Raw genomic sequence first — 7446 nt, 5'->3', positions numbered from 1 at the left:
CAAGCAGTGATGGCATATGGGGCACGGGTAAAATATATTCAGAGTGGATTTTCATTTGACTTGAAGAACTTTAACAAAGTGAAAAAGGTTCTAAATATGACTAAATCAATGCATAAAGGGTGTTAACTAAATAAAACTACTCAAAAAGGGACTTGCAGTCACTTAAATAAACCAACAAAGTATACACACCTCAACTTACCTCATATAAAGATGCAGAAGGGTAACTTATAGTGACTTTACCAGACCATTCACACACAACAGGAGAACCAAAACTAAACATTAATATTAAGAATCGAGTAATCTAACTAATCCTCAAACACCCCCTTGCTGACAAGCACATGATGGGTTCTGCCGAGCTGGCATCGTGCTTTCAAAGGCTCCATCCGAAAACGTCTTTTGGGTAAGGACTCTTGAGCCAAAGTGGAAGTAAGTCAGCAATCACTATGATAAGTGCTGTCTGATAAGGTAGGAGATAGGAAAAGGAGCCTGTATGCTTCCTCTCACAGCTAATTCAGCATAGGAACCTCGAAATGTCCCTTACCGACGCTAAGGAGCTAAAAAGAATCCCACAATCCCTTGCGTGACATGATGTCTGAGCACAGCCCACCTTACCAGAGAAGAGAGCACACACTTTGTGGTACATTTTCAGAAGGCTTGTAGGCCTCAATTTGACTAGAATCAACCATGTGCATTTCCATCTCATAATGAGGCATGAGTTAAAGGTTGTCCAAAACCAGCACAGCAGTCGGGATCCTGAAAGGAACTTTCATCCCTAGGATAGATTACTTACTGTTGACCTCATGAAAGGTCACGGAAGAGGAGCTAGGAAGAGGAGCTAGGAGCTACAGTCAGATGTTTTTTTTTTTTTATGGACCCAAAGTCTTCAGCCCTTGGCCACGCCTCTCTCCCAGATGGCACCAACTCTTCAAAACAGGTAATAAGTGAAACTTTTTAACCAGCCTTCCCAGAAGCTGTTGGGGTGACAATGGGTGGGCCAAAGCCATATTAAAGTATTTGTCTCTAGAATTGGGTGGGATAAATTTTTGTTGGTGTATTGACTCAATACTTTTGGTAATATAGTGTACCTTGACTCAATCGGCACATCACCGGTGTTCTTATCAGTTGTTACTGAGATCTGACAACTGTTAGTTTAAGGCTCTGCTAGAGGCTGACAGATGTTTTTTAAGCTAATTAAAGTCTTAAGAGTTTAGAATGTCAATGGAAACGTTAGATCAATGTTGTGTGAGATGAACATTCTTGTCTTATTACAGTTTAGAAAAAATATATATCAATATAATGCATATTTGAAAAGCATTTCAACATGTGCCGGGACAGGAACTAGTAAGAATAGTCCTGAATCTGGGTATAGGGTTAAATAGTTCCTGTTCATAGTTTTATCAGTGACCTTCTTGCTAACCATCCTGCAACCCTCAACTCTTGTTCGGTTTAGCCCAATTTCTTCCCTCCACTTTGAGGCCTTTAAAAGGTTAGATTCCTGCAGCTGTCAGATGTTTCATTGTCTTTGCTTCAATCTTTTTCTCTTCAAAGGTAAAGGAAGGATTTAGTTTTTTTCTGTATCATACTGGGTATGTTCTGGAAGCTGTTTGCATCCAGTAAGACCAGTTATTTCACTGTGTGCATGCTCCTTGCTGTTCATTCACATTGCTTGACTTTTGTTCATTTCCGTGTTCTCCATTTAACCGAGACAGGAAATGCTTCAGGAGCTTATGTTAACCCATGGGAGTCAAATCAGGTCACAGAGGAGAAAAGAGCAGATGTTTCAAGATCCTCTCATCACTGCAGGATGATCATAGTTACAGCACAGAACAAGTACCGCCTGCTAAAGCTCGTACGGCTCTTGAGACAGTCTTTATTAATGCCGTGTTAAAGATTGGTTAAAAAGCAAGCATGCCTTGTTCTGTCTGGTTTTACCTTATATAAATTTGTTTATTCAATTTGGTAATTTGAGTTATCCTATTTGATTAGATGTGTATTGATTGTCCTTACAAAATAAATATATAGGTCAAATATATCCTGCTGTTTTTTAAGAATATTTGTTATGCTTTGTGCCCTTTTTTGGGTTGAGCACCTGACCCCAAAAATGTCTATGCACGTGCCTGCTGCACATAGAGCAGCCCATACTTCGACTAAATCCGCGAAGAGCATTTGCAACTCAGTAGATAATCTTTCTTTTACTATCAGGTACTTTCTGCTGAAAAATCCTGCTGCAAACACCGTGTTTAAGCGCTTCCTGCAGCACCGCTGGTGTGAGTCAGGACTGGCAAATGTTCCCGAGCACAAGATTGTTGTTTAAAACCCCATAACCTAATGAAGCTGGTGGTGTTGGGGCATCCCTTTATAGGGTTGTTGAGATAACATTTTTGTGGCTAAACCATCTCTCTGCACTGTGATCCTCCGCAAAGAATTTTGAAAATACATTTACTGGATGAGACCTTTGCAGTGGCATTATGATGTGGGTCTGGATCACTGAGCTATATTATACACTGGAGTGCTGCTTTTGCCGAAAAAACTGAAGTCACTGGCCGCCATCTTGCTACTCCCTACTCTCACAGAATCCCATAGGATTTGGTTGCAACAACAAGCAGTTTTCTGGCTGAGTGAAAACGTTTCACAGGTAATTCTACAATCAGTGGATGTACTAACACTATCAACTACTAGGAAATTAGGTGCTGAAATATTTTACATGTTATTCATACTAAATATATATATATATATATATATATATATATATATATATATATATATATATTTATGTGTATATGTATATATGTATGTATGTATGTGTATATGTATATATGTATGTATACATATATGTAAATATATGTTTCTGTATATTGTTATTTATATATTTATAAATGTTATATATATATATATATATATATATATATATAAATAAATAAAGTGCAAAATATTTCAGCACATGACTTTCTCAGTACTTGATAGTTTTAGAACATAACATAAAAGTAAATGGTATTTGACATTTTAAAAGTTTTAAGCCCCCCCTGAACATGAGAAAATCCTCGTTATTCGATGCTGTAGCGCACATATTCCCTAGTTACTGGAGGAAAATAGGGAGTACCAATATGGCGGCTGGTGACTTCAAAGCGACTCGTTCTAACAGCGGGCTATTAGCACTCCAGTGTATAATATAGCTCAGTGCTCTGGATGGGCTCCTTGATTAACTTTTTTTGGGGATCTAAGACCAGTCCTGGTTTGACACTGGTACTGCTTTGATGGAAAAAGCCCATATCAGGATCTAGTGTTTATATTGGCTCCAGAGAAAAAAAAATCGATTTAAAGTCATGTATACAGTAAATGTATTGGTCTTTTAGGAACACCGTGGCTTTCGTGTTGTTATTTGTTGCATGTGATCATGCTTAGATTTATTTCATTAACTTACCACCATAGCTCCATTTGCTTAGATTCATGATACACACATTAACTCATATATGATATATTCTTTTTCTGTTTCTTACTCATGAAAGAAACAGGTACGGTCATCAAAACGACCACCCAGTGAGGATATTGAAACTGAAAAATAATTTATTTCCAATTTGTTTTCTTTTGTTTTTCCCCCCCTGGCATGTGTAGCCTAATGTTGTATATTTTGGCCCTTTGGATCCCCTAGGAAGTATCAAAGCGTGAAGTAAATAGATCTAATAGATTGCAGATAATTTTTCACACTCTGTTGGCAAGACAATGAGTCTTTAAAAGGGTTCAAATAAAATTACAGCAACAATAAAAGCAGATTTATGAGAATAAATCATCCCACATATGATATGGGTCGACTGAGGGCGGCTCACAAACAACTCATCTTTTTCTCACAGAACGACAACGTTTAATAGGAACCAAACCTTGATCAGTTCACACATCATCAAGGCATCCAAATGCTTGTTCAGCGTGAGCTCCAATCAAACATAATGTCACATGGGGTTTCACATTAACAGCATCTGGAAGAGTATCAATAGCTGAAATGTAGACACATCCAATAAATTTGATGGAATAAAGAGGCGAAGAATCATACGGGGAGTTAGGTTTAATGTCTTGTCCAGAGCCAGACACATGGACAGTGTAACTCTAGGCTAGAAGTGAGCACACATTGCTGGTTGTGGGGTCTGAGAGGCTTTCAAAGTTGAGACAGATGGGTTAGGATTTTTTGGTGAGAGAATGCTTTCCATGGTTTTTAGCATTATACAAAGCCCATTGATTTCTCCTTGTGCTGAGGGAGGAGCAGAGGAATATCTGGTTACATCATCCACCACATAACCATGACACCTGGACCGTGGCCGGCTCCGGCCAATTCCCCCGGCAGAGAAACTCTGGGAGGACGCCACAAACACCAGGTTCTCCCCCAAGCCTTTTTCTGTGTTGTCTCTGCAAGCAATATATTGATGTCTTGCCAAACTCATTCACGCACCTAAACTTTCTCACGTCTTGCCACGTCGCAACTGCAAATTCCAGTGCATTTTATTGGGATTTTTATGTTCTAGACCAGTGGAAAAAAAAAAACATAACAAAACAGAATAGTGTGGCATTGATTTGTATATTTTTATACCCCTAAATAAATTCCAGTGGACCCATTTGCTTTCAAATGTCACATCCTATATTACAGCTGTTCTGTGAAGGTCTCAGAAGTTTGTCGGAGCAAGTCTCGTGAAGACCAGGCGTTAGGCTAAAGTAATACCCCAAGCTTTGAACCTCTCATACAACACTGTTCAATCATTTAAAAAAGGGAAAAGGGAGGGACACAGTAACAATATGGAAGGAAGTGTTCTGGTACCAGAAGAAAAATGAACCAACACTCCATCCCCACTGTGAAACATGGTGACGGCCACAACATGTTGTGGGGTGATTTTCTTCAGCAGGGACGGTAAAGCTGGTCAGAGCTGATAGGAAGATGGAAGAAGCTAAATACAGGACAATCCTGGAAGAAAACTTCCATCGTAGGCTGAAACAGAGTTGAGACTGCGGCCGGGATTCTCCTTCCAACTGAAAGTTTTCTAAATATTCAGTTTCTAGATGAGCATAGATGGCAGAGACGAAAATATGTTGACTCAGAGAACTGAACACAAATCCATGTCACCCTTTCCAGGATTACATTTTTGTAAAAAAAAAAGAAGAAAACAACAGATTTAAATCAATACATCTATGCAAACCACCTCACTATTATGCACCCCTCCATGATCTATTACAAATATTCTGTTAAAATACATTACAGTTTTGGTTTTAACATGACGATCTTTGAGAAAGAAAAAAATCAAGGGGTGTGAATACTTTTACAAGACAATGTAAAACGTCCAGATTATGAGCAGGATCCTCCTTGAAGTATTAGAAAGAATCTGACCATGGTCTCACTTTTATTGCTTGATGGTTTTGACCACGGCTTCATCCTTTTGCGACCCCATGTGTGCGAGTGGAAACCAATCTCTTTTTTTCCCATGAGCCCTCTGGATGGACTTGAAGATGGTTCCTAAGGAAGCATGGGTCAGAAAGTCAGATGAGGAAGCTAGTCTTTTGGTCTAAATACAACCTTTCCTCTTGAGACTGGTGCGTCAGCAGAGAATTGGACAGTAAATCTCCTTTAAACGCCAACCCCTCACCCTCTTGTTTTGTTGCTATTTTTGCGTCCCCGTCTTCAACCAAAACATCATAACTCCTCTTGTTTTACTGTGAATTGGCACCAGAGAAGCCACAAACCAAGTTGCTGTTTATTTTGAACTCTGACTGTGATTGCAAAGCTGTGACATATCAATGGCTCGCATTGATGCTGCATCCCACCCAGTGTGAGAAAAAGGCCAGTGGATGTGAGTGGATGGGCATGTTGGAGCGATTCATGGGAACAACATCGGCAACAGCATTTGGCGGTTCACCACTAACAATGCTGTGGCTGCCCTTATGGACGATTAATTGCTTCAAGCTCTCATTTTCCTTCTTCCCTCAATCTTTCTCTCCCCCCAAACTATGCTCTGCTGAGGCTAGTTTCATCCTGCGTGATGACCACAGCACTCCCTTATGATCTCCACAGTCCAGAAGACATGAAAGGAGGCAATCATGGTGCCCTGGCTGTCAAATACGATGCAAACAAGAAATGGATTGGACAAAGTGGAGACCTGGGGAATAGAAAACTACACATATACAAAGATCAATGCAATTTCCATACGAACTTGGGCTGATTCATGGTCAAGAAATCAAACTCTGCTCATATCTGACTGCCCTCAACGACTGATTGCTCAACATGCAGATGGCTGAGGACTTATCCCATCTTTGTTTCGAAAGCTGTGCTCAAATGTTGTTAAAAACGGGAAGTTAAAGAAGTCGAAAGTAAGCCACAGCTATTAATGGGAGCCAAAACATTGTGTTTCTGCAATTAAATATGCATGTAGTTCTTCAAAACTTTTTCTAGGGGGGAAGTTATGGTTAAGCAGAACGGTTTAGTATTTAACAATTAGAAAGGTGTGCTTCTTTATACTCTTGCCTTATATCATTTTCAGTGGGAAATTGTGCACTTTTGTGTAATGCATTCCTTGCATTCGTTTCAGAAAGTTTCTATATCAACGAGTAGTATTAAACATGCCTTTTTTTAATTATGTGATGTCAGCCTATGGCTGTTAAAAAATATCATCACTGTAGATAAATCAATCAGAAACTATACTGTTATTTATAACTGGAGTTATAAAGGTTTTTAGCATTATGTCCACTGTAGTTGTGGTATTTGTAGTTAAATAAGAATATTGTACCTTGTGTGCGTATTCATACCATTTGAACTTCTTCACATTTTGCCACATTTCAACCACAAATATCAAGGTATTTAGAATTTAGACCCACACAAACCACTGCATTATTATTTAGAGTTTGACTAGGCCATTTTCACACAGAAATATTTTCTTGTTGTCAGGTTCTTTCCCACTTGCATTTTGGTTTATCACCATACGTAGCATAGCTTTACACGTCTCGTGCCAAACTTCAAATGGGACTTTTTACGGCTTCCTTTCATATGCTTTCACACTTCATTTTCAGATGATTGATTGAATGAGATGTTTAAAGACTGGGGTATCATACTTGAATATAAGCCTAGTTTTAACTCCACAACTTTATCCCTGGTCTTGTGTCTCCTTGGCTTTCATGGTGTTGTTGTTTGTTGTTCACGGGTGTTCCCAAAGACAGTTTAACATGGTGGGTCCCAACCCAAAAGTGGGTAATGGTCCCATTATCATTGTGCCTGGGCAAGAAAAACATGGAGTCTGGTATATTCTTACTCTTTGAGTATAGCAATAATGCCATGTGGCATGTAAATTGAAAGCGATCATTTCAAGGTATTTTACCTTGCTAATTGAGCGTGGTGAAACAAAAGCATGGCCAGACTGCTTCCTATAGAAACAATGTGAACACTGAATACTGGATGCTGGGTGTAGGATAAACAAACTA

Source organism: Fundulus heteroclitus, chromosome 19 (genome assembly GCF_011125445.2).
Source record: "Fundulus heteroclitus isolate FHET01 chromosome 19, MU-UCD_Fhet_4.1, whole genome shotgun sequence".
Classification (NCBI taxonomy): Eukaryota; Metazoa; Chordata; class Actinopteri; order Cyprinodontiformes; family Fundulidae; genus Fundulus; species Fundulus heteroclitus.
Note: the sequence above shows the minus strand (reverse complement) of the source record.